Raw genomic sequence first — 11718 nt, forward strand, 5'->3', positions numbered from 1 at the left:
GACCAACAAGGATGAATTATTTGCAAACATGACGGTGGTTGGGAACTTGGGAGGAAGTGATGATGAACTGATAGAATTAAAGATCCTATGGAAAGGAGGACATAAGAACAGCAAAACAAGGACACTGGACTTCAGAACGGTGGACTTCAACCAACCCAGACAAATAGTAGGCAAGGTCCCATGGAAAGACCAGTTAGGAAGAAAAGGAGCCATAGGGGTCTGGCAGTTCCAAAAAATGTAATACTTGAGATTCAATATCAAGCTGTTTCAATGCAGAGGAAAGATAAGAAGACCCACAGGAGGCCAATGTGGCTGCACAAGACGCTCTTTAGCAATCTTAAAAACCAAAAAGGGATACATACAGGGGATGGAAGAAGGGGCAAGCCTCCAAGGAAGCATACATGGGAATAGCGTGAGCGTGTAGGGACAAAATCAGTTGTTAAGGAATATTAAACAACAGGAAGTTCTACAAATGTCAGACAAAAAAGAAAGATCAGATGTGGTGTGGGTCCACTGCTCAATGGAGAAGGTGAGTTGGTCATGGAAAATGTCAGGAAGTCAGAGCTGCTCAATGCCTTCTTTGCTTCAATGTTCTCACAAAAAAATAACTTGACCAGACAACTAGCAAAGTTACTATAGACAATAGAGAGGAAGGGATGCAGATCGGGATAAGTAAAAAATACATCTGAGATCTTCTAACCAATTTTAATGAATTAAAATCAATGGGAACTGCTGCTATTCACCCCAAGGTATTGAAGGAATTGGCTGAAGAAATCTCGACACCACTGGCAATAATATTTGCAAACTCACGGATGACTGGAGAGGTTAATGTAGAGCCCATCTTTAAAAAGGGGAAAAAAGGAGGAGCCAGGGAACTATTGACTAGTCATCCTGACTTCAATTACTGGGAAGCTACTGCAGCAATGTATAAAACATTAAATTTGTGAATACTTGGAAGATGAAGGGGGTGATCGCTAGCAGCCAGTGTGGCTTTACCAAGAACAAATCATGCAAAACCAGCCTGATTTCCTTCTTTGATAAAGTAACTGGTTTGATGGATAGGGGAAATACAGTGGACTTAATATACCTGGACTTCATCAAGACTTTTGACGCTGTCCCACATGACATTCTGATAAGTAAGCTGGAGAAAGCAGCTTGGCGAACTACCATTAAGTGGATACATAATTGGTTAAACAACCTCAGACAAAGAGTAGCTATTAATGGAATGATGTCAGAGTGAAGGGAGGTCTCAAGTGGGGTTCCATGGGGATATGTTCTGGGTCTGGTGTTATTTAACCTCTTTATTAATTACCCGAGTGTAGAAATGAGACAAAGCTGGGTGGAAGCTTTGCTGAATTTCCTTTTGTTATCTATAGCCCAGTTCTCCAATTTATCAATATCCCTCTGAGTTTTAGCTCTATCCTCCAAAGACAAATGTAAGGTGCTACACTTAGGGAAGGAAAACCAAATGCGCAAATATGAAATGGGCGATAACTGGGATGGCAACAGCACTGCTGAGAAAGATCTGGGAGCTGTCATGGATTACATCCTTAACATGAGTCAGCAATGCAATGCTGTTGCCAAAAAAAAAAAAGAAAAAAAAAGAGCAAATGAAACTTTAAGTTGCATTAACACAGAGGCATAGCATGCAAGCTACATGAGGTGATAGGACCTTTCTACTTGGTGCTGGTTAGGCCTCAGCTGGAGTACTGTGTCCAATTTTGGTCACCAGTGTATTGGAAAAACTGGAAAAGGATCCAGAGGCAAGCAACAAAGAGGATCAATGGGCTCGAATGCAAGCCAAATGAGCAAAGGCTAAAGGAACTGGGTGTATTTACAGGGGATGGATCACTTGATGGTTACCTGTTCTGTTCATTCCCTCTGAAGCACCTGGCATTGGCTACTGTCAGAAGACAGGATACTGGGCTAGATGCTCCATTGGTCTGAGGCAGTATGGCCAGTCTTATGTTCTTGTGGTTTTTTTAAAGAGGAGATTAAGGAGGGACAGAATAGCAGTTTTCAAATACTTGAAAGGCTGCCATAAAAAAGATGGAGAAAAGTTGTTCTCTCTTGCTACAGAGGGCAGGACAAGAGGCAATGGGTTCAAACTACAGCATAGCAGATTTAGATTAAATCTCAGGAAAAATTTCCTAAGAACAAGAGGACAATGGAACAGATTGATTAGGGAGGTTGTGGAAGATCCTTCATTGGAGGTTTTCAAAAACAGGCTGGACAGCCATCTGCCTTGGATGGTTTAAACACAACAAATCCTGCATCTTGGCAGCAGGTTAGACTAGATGACCCTTGTGGTCCCTTCTGACTCTAGGATTCTAAGTTATGACGCTGAATAAACTGAAGCTTGCTCATTGCTAATAGAAATGGCACCAGACACACACAATGCCACCATATGAATCCATGGTATGCCTACACTTTGAATACTGCATGCAGTTCTGGTCACCCCCCATCTCAAAAAAGATAGATTAAAATTGCAAAAGGTACAGCGAAGGGAAACAAAAATGAATAAGGGTATGGAATGGCTTCTGTAGGAGGAGAGATTAAAAAGACTGGGACTTTTCAACTTGGAAGAGAGACAGGTAAGAGAGACTGCTATGTGATGTGATAGAGGTCTATACAATAATGAATCGTGTGGAGAAAGTGAATAAGGAAGTGTCATTTATCCCTTCATATAACACAAAGAACCAGGGGTCACCCCATGAAATCAATAGGCAGCAGATTTAAAACAAACAGGAAGTATTTTTTCGCACAATGCAGTCTACCTGTAGAACTCGTTGCCAGGGGATGTTGTGAAGGCCAGAAGTATAACTGGGTAAAAAAAGAATTAGAAAAGTTCCTTGAAGATAGGTCCATCAATGGCTATTAGCCAGGGACGCAACCCCATGCTCTGGGTGGCCCTAGCCTCTGATTGCCAGAAGCTGGGAGTGGACGCCAGGGGATGGACCACTCGATGTTTACCTGTTCTGTTCATTCCCTCTGGGGCACCTGGCATTGGCTGCTGTCAGAAGACCGGATACTGCGCTAGATGGACCAGTGGTCTGACTCAGTATAGCTGTTCTTATGTACAAACTTATCCTCATACAAGAAACCAGCTCCCAGATGAAACAACCTGTGCAAAAACAGAGTTCTAGGCCAGGATCATGCTCCTCTGCACAGATCTGCATTCAGACAACCGTGAGTCAAAAAAGGTGATGGGGTGTTAAAGGGACAGCAATGCACTTACTGGACGTTTGTTTTGTTTCTCAGCAGACTGAAGATTTTTAGGTGATATTTAGTCTGCAGGATTCCACAAAGAACCAGTCAAATGAACTTGTGGGTGACGCCGGAGATGATCACAAGATGCTGTGAAAATGAATGGAACTGGCAGTCTCCAGTATTTCACCTGCCTTCCTTGGGAGTCTTGTTACTAACAAGTTCTGTTTTTGTCAGCAGCTCCAGGGGCACTGGCTGAATGTTACTTTGCAGAAGGCGCACCAGTAAAGAATGGGATTTAATTATGAGAAATTCTTATAATGCAGAAACTGGGTATTAAAAAAAGAGTCTCACTAGTTACAACTCTGATCTATCGATAAACATCTGCAATACAAAATGCGGCTTAAAACAATAAGGTATAATGATGTGTTAATTTAGGAGGGAAACGGTTATTGACACCTGTGTATCTTTTTGTCTCTTCTACGTAGAGTTAATTTGCCATTAACACTGCATCAATTAGAACTAGGTCTAAACCTGTGTATATATAGAGAGAGAACAGATTTCAGCATAGCGAGGCAACTTCTGCTCTCATTTACGACGATGTAATAAATCCAGAGTAAGGGAGAGCAGAATTTGGCTTCATCTTTAACACCATTGTAAAATATTTACATAGAAGTGGAGCCTTCTTTTATTAAGAAATCGTCCAGCTTTTGTAGCTCTAATATATCCAAGCTACAAATCCCTGAACAGAAATAGGCTTTTGGAATGTTTACAGGCACCGGGCCAGCCTCAGGCAGTATAACTTGCTGTAGCTCCGTTGATTTCAATGGTGCTAAACTGATTGATGCTAGGGGAGGATCTGGCCTAAAAGATATTTACTGGGATACCGCAGACAAAATGCATGTGTCTGTGTCTCTGCCCCTCGATTTGTGTTTTAAATTTCTGCTTCACTCCACCCCCATTGCCTACAATGGATGCTTGAAATATGGTTCAAGTATTCATGGCCAGTGATGCAGTACCTTACCTTATTGCAAACCAAGGGCTGGGCCCATTAGCATAAGATTCTAGCAGACTATGGTTCAAGACAGTAACTTCTGGTGTTTAGTGACCTGCTGCCTGAGTTTGTTTGGCTTTTAGCTGGAAATAGTTTCTCCTTCTCTTCTGCATGAATTGCCGAGAGCCATTCATGTGGCACCCAATGACAGAGAACATAAAGGTAACAGCTCTCAAGGCATCGGAAGAGGCAGCTGCAAAAGAATGTGCACTGACACTGTGATTGCATTGCAGTGTTATGAAATGAAAGCCTCCATGTTATATGCTCTGGCAGAGGCTGTTCATTAATGAATGAGAGATTCAGTGTGGTAAATTCTGCATTGAAATATGCAGAGTTATTATTTATGGGCAAAGGGAGAAGACTTTTGGGGGCATGAAATCCACTCGTCAGTGCATAGAGATGTCGGGAATGGAGTGTATATTTTGGAAGCACCTGTGGGAGTTTTATTAAATAACACAGAGCTGTTTGTCCAGCATATGCAAAGAAAATTCTTCATTGCTTACCATTAATAAAAATAATTTCTATAGCAATCTGAACTTATTCCTCAGTGTAACTTAGCAGTAGGACCTTCTCTACACTAGAGAGCTCGGTCTGTATGTAACAATCGACAGATTTACACTCATGGCTCTTCCCCTGATTCAGTGCTTCCTCACCTCCCAACCTGGCGTGGAGAAGGTTTGCCCTGGCAGCCGCACTAGGTTTCCCTTTACGCTGGTTCAGGTGGGGTGGCTATGGTGTTGGACAGCTCTCATCGGCTCCAATTCAGCCAGGCATTTAAGCATGTGCCCTACTTTAAAAAGTGAGAATTCCCTTTGAAGCCAATAGTGACTTCACACCACTTCATTTTACAGTGAAGTTAAACGTGGTTAAGTACCTTGCCAATGAGCTAGGTCACCAGCTGCAAGTCCCCACTCATTTCCTGCTCCTCATCATGCCCTGAGGCCTTGATAGTGTCTCCCACATATCCCCCCCCCGAACCCCTAAAATGTCCCTTGCCTAGCAGTGCAGCTATGGCTCACTCACTGAATCTGCTTTCCCTGCCCTCCCACACCCCCCTCGCAGAATATTCTGCATGGGGCAGAGATTACAAGATGAGGAGCTGCCGCGCAGAGGAGATGTATGTGTTTTTAAAGCTGAGCTGTGTGGCGCTGAAGAGGAGCGTGACGGAGGGGCAGGGCGAGCAGGAATGGGGCTCAGCTCTGACACGTGATAGCTGACTGCACTAATTGTCCTGCTGAACTACATCTGCACTGGCCCACAAGTGACTGGGAAGTGCTGCAAGATTTACTGATGAAAAGGACTATATAAGAACTAGGTATTGCTATTTCTCTATCCCTGCATGTTATCAGGTAACCTCCATTGGCCATGGCCTCCCTTTCAATCAGCTGAAGCACTTTTTCACATGGGCACAAAGAGCACTCAGTCAACTGAGGGGCACTACTTTAGAGCAATCGCTCACTGGCAAGTGGAGTTACAGGCACGTCAGAACGTTTGGCAAGTAGCTCTGCCACGTGAAAGGCCACTTGGTGGAATTTCTCACCCCCTCAATTCTCAGTAGTTTTCATTAGATGTTTGGCTGTGTGTGTGTGCGTTTTTACCCGTTTGTTGGGTTTTTTGCCTTTATGTTGTTTGCTGCCATTTGTTGTTGTTGTTTTTTTAACTTGTGTGTTGGTTAAACATTTTAGCAAAGTTTATGCATGTTGTAAATGTACAGCAATAGTACAACAGTACAGCAATAATGCAGTTGCTTTTACACAGTAACTAAATTTAAATTAAATGACAGTTTAACCTGGTTTAGCTAGTGGTTTTTGGCTGATTGCTAACTTCATTGTCCATATATGGTAGACTGAGGTGTGATTGACCAGTTTGTTATTTATAAAGCATTTTGGGGGGGATGCTTGGTGGTTTTTATTTATTTATTTATTTTTACCGTGTACTGATTTTTGTGGTGTTTTTGGGGTGTGATGTTTTTGGTGTTTTGGTTTGTCAGGGTCACCAGTGTGGTTAGCTGTTCGGCTGCGTGCGTGTGTTCTTTCTGCAGGCTGCACTGGCTCCAGCCAGATAGTGGTACAGCCGGCTCCGACTGAACTGCTCAATAAGACCACAAGACTTGGTTTAGTAGCGAAGGCGCCTGGCCAGATTTATTGCTGACGAAGCACGTCGGCAATAAATCTCAGTGGTTACAGTTACACTAACACGTGTGCCCGTGACAATGGACGCAGCTCAGTCTGTGGCGGGACTGTGCACTGCCCCCTCGGCCGGACAAAGGGTTAAAGTGAGGTATTTCAACATTCCTAGACTGAGACAATCTAGGATAAACAGCTTACATATCGCCTTACGCATTTCATGACCCGTTTGTTACCTCCCCTGGTACTTTCCTCCTGATGTTTTAAACAAAACATTCCTATTTACCACCCTGTCTTTGCGCTTTCACTCCTAATGTTTCAAACAAAATATCGCTATTTATCACTTTGGTCAAACCATTTTTATCACGTGCTAGGCTGCGGTGTTCTTGTACTGGCCTGCTGGAATGTATTTACATATTCAGTATGTTTTAGCAATGCTAGAAATACTGGTGTCGAGTCCGAGTACCAGACACTGGCTTGCAGGCAAGCATCTGCTTTTAACCGGGCCTGACTGTTGCTCATAGCATAATTTTTGCTGACTCTGGTTCAGGCCTAGGCCTTGCACTAGGCCCATGCTTTAGGCTCGCTCTTTCTACTACAGTTGTGCAGGCTGCTTTTGTGATCACCTTTGGGATGCTTCATCGCCTGCGCACATTCAAGGATGATTATCTACAGCCAGCATCATTCAACCTAAAAAACTTAAGTGAAGGAAACACCATCCAGAAAAGCAGTTGCCACGGTGACTCTCTGGTTTTGTGACTCAACGAAGAATGACATGGTTGAGGTGGTAATACATTTCCATTTCAGCCACTCTGGACACATGTTGCTGAAATGCAGGCTTCTTCCTTTCCCCCACCTAACGTCTTTGCAACAAGCTGGTAGCATATGGCTGTGTGCTCGTGTAAAGAAATGCTCTATGACAAGGCTTGCATGAGCCTAATCCATCTCACTCAGCAACAGGCACCATTGGATGAAATGTTTCTGCAAAGGGCCATGGGGCTCATTAATCTTCTGAGCTGGCTGATGTGAGCTGCAAAGAAATGAGGAGACCGGTGCAGAGAAAGAGAGATGGGTGCAGACAAAAAAAAAAAGGGAGAAAGGCAAGTACGGAAGAAAATAGCAGGAAAGAGGAGAGAAGAACCAGAGGAGGACAGAGTTGAAGAAGCGAGGGGGGAAGTAAGGAATTGGAAGAGAAGTAGAGGTCTCTTCAGAGGACTTTCTCTTACTACAAACCTGACTCTTTCTTGTGGCTGTTTGCATCATCTAGGCTCCTGTAAAGGGGGTGCAGGACAGGCATTGACTCCCTGGGGAATTCTCACAGCGCGGGTGGCTCCTGTGCCCAGCACAGAGTTGGCTCTGCCCCACTTTAGATGCAGTGAGCAAGCTGGGGCTGTAATAAAGCTGGGGCATGGGTGGGCTGGCCGAGGAGGGGAGCAGATATGGGGCAGGGGTTGTGGCCTGAGCAGACTTGCACCCTGGTGATTCTGCACCCACAGTAAAGGAAGCCAGATAAGTGCCTGAGATAAAATAGAATTAGGCCCTTCAGGGTGCATATATTGAATCTAGGGCATGTGCTTGTGCCATTCAGTCTCTGAGAGATGTTCGTGTCTGTGAACTTCACCACATGCTTTCTGGTTTAGCTAGAAAAATTCTTTTTCTCAAATCTCTTTTTTATGGGGTAGGAGAGCATTTCCACTACAAAATATGGTTTTGTGAACTGCGTCAAAATTGGATTGGTTCATCCATGGGGCCTTGGACTCCACAAGTTTTGCTCATTCCTAATTTCACAGCAACGAGTCCAGCATTCATTGTCTTTTTCAGTCTCTTTAACCTGTTTGAACATCAGTACATTGAAAGTATGCTAACTTTGGGCCAACTGAATGGTCCCTTTTTAATTCTGTTGAGAGGAATTCTTTTTCCTTGTTGAGGCCATCAGTGATATGCTCCATGGAAGATTAGAACCGTATTGCTCTTCTCCTCATCATCTGAGTTTGTTGTGACTGTTGAATTACAAGCCTGAGTAAAATTCCCAGTTCCCTTGTCACCCAGGAAAACAGAAATCACTTAAGAGCAGTCTCGTTAATTCTTTGTGCGTCCAGACAACAAAAATTGCTCCTCAAGCTTCAGTTTGCTTTTATTTATTTTTAAAAGACTCTTTCTAAATGTTTCATTGTAAAGCCAGAAAACTGCCACAAGAGTTGCAAGAGACGTAATTGTGGGGCCAGACCATCAGCTGGTGTAAATCAGCATAGACCCACCGACTCCACTGAAGAGATGCCCAGGTGAACAAGAACAATTCTGTGAGCGTTGCTTCTGTGTATCCTGATAAAATAGAAATGGACTTTTAACAGCTCAGAAAGAGAGAGAGAGAGAACTTCTGTTTTGACCAGGGAAGTGACAAACGTAGATCATTAACAAATGTTCATAAAGGAGATATTGGCTAATGAAAAGGGTAATGAAAATATCCTTGATATTTACAAAGCACTATTATGTTTTGCGCTACTGTACAATACAAGACAGTCTGACAGCATGATAGGCTTGCAAATTGAAGAGTGTTATGAGTGGGGTGAAACCTTGTTATGGGTTGAGTTAAAACGCCATTGAGAGAGAGAGGTGTGATTTCACCCTTCAGTTAACATAACTGTAAGAATAAGCCCCACTGAAGATGGAAGGTGTGTGTGAATTGGCCCAGGACCTTTTGGGTCAGTATTGTTTTGGGTAGGGATGTGGGTGGGGGAAGAGAGTTCAAACAGAAAAGAAACTGAGGCCAGAACACAGAAAAAGAGAGAGCCTGAAGGACCAGCTGAAAGTATGGTGGCTGACCCTGGAAGAAACCTGGGAAGATATTTTGGGGGCAGGAGTGCAAGCTACAAGTGATTTTGATGCTGCAAGCAAAAAAAGCCATTTCTTGCTATTTGATTTCCTCTTTGTAAATAAACAAAACTGCATCAAAGAAATACCTACCAGTAGGCTTGTCAGAATTTTTTTATTTGTAAGGAAAAAAATGATTGTATAGACTTCTATCATATCTCCCCCTTAGTGGTCTCATTTCTAAGCTGAACAGTCCCAGTCTTTTTAATCTCTCCTCATATGGAAGCTGTTTTTGTTGCCCTTCTCTATACTTTTTCCAATTCTAATGTATTCTTTTGTTTTTTTAAACAATGGAGTGACCAGAACTGCACACAGTATTCAAGGCATGGGTGTACCATGGATGTATATACTGGCATTATGATATTTTCCATTCCTTTACTAATGGTTCCTAACATTCTGTTCGCTTTTTTGACGGCCGCTGCACATTAAACTGATGTTTCCAGAGAACTAGCCACAATGACTCTAAGATCTTTCTCTAGTGATAACAGCTAATTTAGACCCCGTCATTTTATACCTATGGTTGGGATTATGTTTTTTGATGTGCATTACTTTGCATTTATCAACATTGAATTCCATCTGCTATTTTGTTATCCAGTCACACAGTTTTGTGAGATCCTTTTGTAACTCTTTGCAGTCTGCTTTGGATTTAACTGACATGAGTAATTTTTGTATCAGCTGCAAACCACCTCGCTGTTCACCTCTTTTTCATTATTATTTATTAATGTTGAACAGCACAGGTCCCAGTACAGATCTATGGGGGTATCCTGCTGTTTACCTCACTCCACTGTGAAGACTGACCATTTATTCCTATCCTTTGTTTCTTATCTCTTACCCAGTTACTGAGCCACGAGGTGACCTTCCCTCTTAAGCAAACTGAGCAGTCATGGGGTAAGAGCCTTTGGTGAGGGACCTTGTTAAAAGCTTTCTGAAAGTCCAAGCCCTTGTCCACATTATTATTAATACCCTGTCCACATGCTTGCTGGCACCCTGTAATGGGGTAGATTCACCACTAGGGCTCTCTAGATGACCGGACTCACCCCTGCGGTGTCTCCTGCTGGTGACTCCTGGGAATTAGCTCATTCTAGCTCTGGAGCACCCTCTGCAGGCTGGCGATCTGCCTGTCCTCTGGCCCCCATGTCCCTCCCTGGACCCGGTGCCCTTTTACCTGGGGTGCTGCCCCCTGGCAGTAACCCCTTTCTCTCAGGGTCTCCCCTCCCTGGGGAACCCCCACCCACTATTCCCACCTCGCCTCAGGATAAGGCCACTGCCAGTCATCACATAGCCCCATGCCCTGGGGCAGACTGCAGCATCAGCCTTCTCATCACTGGCAAGGAGGGTTTGGACCTGCTGCTTTGGCCTACCCCTGGGCTGCCCTCTGCAACCCCTAGTATCCCTTGGCCTTCTGCTAGGCCACAGCCTGGGGCTTTCCAGGCTGGAGCTCCACAGCGCCTCAGCCTGTCCCCAGCCCTGCTCCACTCAGGTACCCTGTCTCTAGCTCCCTGCAGCCAGGCCCTTCTCCCTCTGAATGCAGAGAGAGAGTTCTTCTGGGCCTCTGGCTCACAGCCTTTTATAGGGACCAGCTGGGCCTGATTGGGACGTGGCTGCAGCTGGGGCCACACCCCAATCAGCCCATTTTAGCAGCTCCTAGCCACACCCTTCCCCCAGGGCTGTTTTAAATTCTTCAGGGCAGGAGTGGGGTAACCACCCTGCTACAGGCTCCTCCTCCTGGCTGCTCTGGGGATTAGTTCCTTCCAGGTCCAATGCTCTCTTGCCACTGCCTCACTTGCTCACTGGTGCTCCGTGCGTTTTCTCTTCATGGCTTGGTTTCTTCCTCTTTGTGGCTTGGTCCTCCAGAATGCATCCAAGTCTCTCCATACAAACTATTTCAGGCAGTCTTCCAGCTCATGGCTCAGACCTGTGCCACTTCCCCAGTGGCTGGGAGTGGGACCCAGGCCCACCCTCTACTCTGGGTTCCAACTCAGGAACCCTCTAATCAGGGCCAAGGTCTGCAACTTTCCACCTTGCTGCTGTTTCCCTGGGTCTTTTCCTACTCTGCCTCTCTCAAGCTTCCTCTTCCCTCCCCTACTGGGTAACTCCTTCCTTCAGGGCCTGAATCCCCAGGGTTTCTACTCTTCCGCCCCGGGTTTCCTCCTTGCCCTCTCTAATGCACAGACCATAGATGCAGGCTTCCTCATTGCAGCCCTTTTCTGCTGACAATTTCCTGCGTTTAGACTAGCCCTGCCTGTTCCTTCTGAGCTGGGTCCAGCATCAGTCAGGGATTACTTAGGCCACCTAATTCTCCTCAGATGTGGCCTATGTGCTTAACTGGCCCCTTCTCAGGCAATTAACCCTTTCCAAATTAGTGTGGAGTTAACGCCCCATCACTTACCCTCAAAGAGTTCTAATAGATTGGAGAGGCATGATTTCCCCTTACAAAAGCTGTGTTGATTCTTCCCCGAC

Source organism: Mauremys reevesii, linkage group 5 (assembly GCF_016161935.1).
Source record: "Mauremys reevesii isolate NIE-2019 linkage group 5, ASM1616193v1, whole genome shotgun sequence".
NCBI classification, from domain to species: Eukaryota; Metazoa; Chordata; order Testudines; family Geoemydidae; genus Mauremys; species Mauremys reevesii.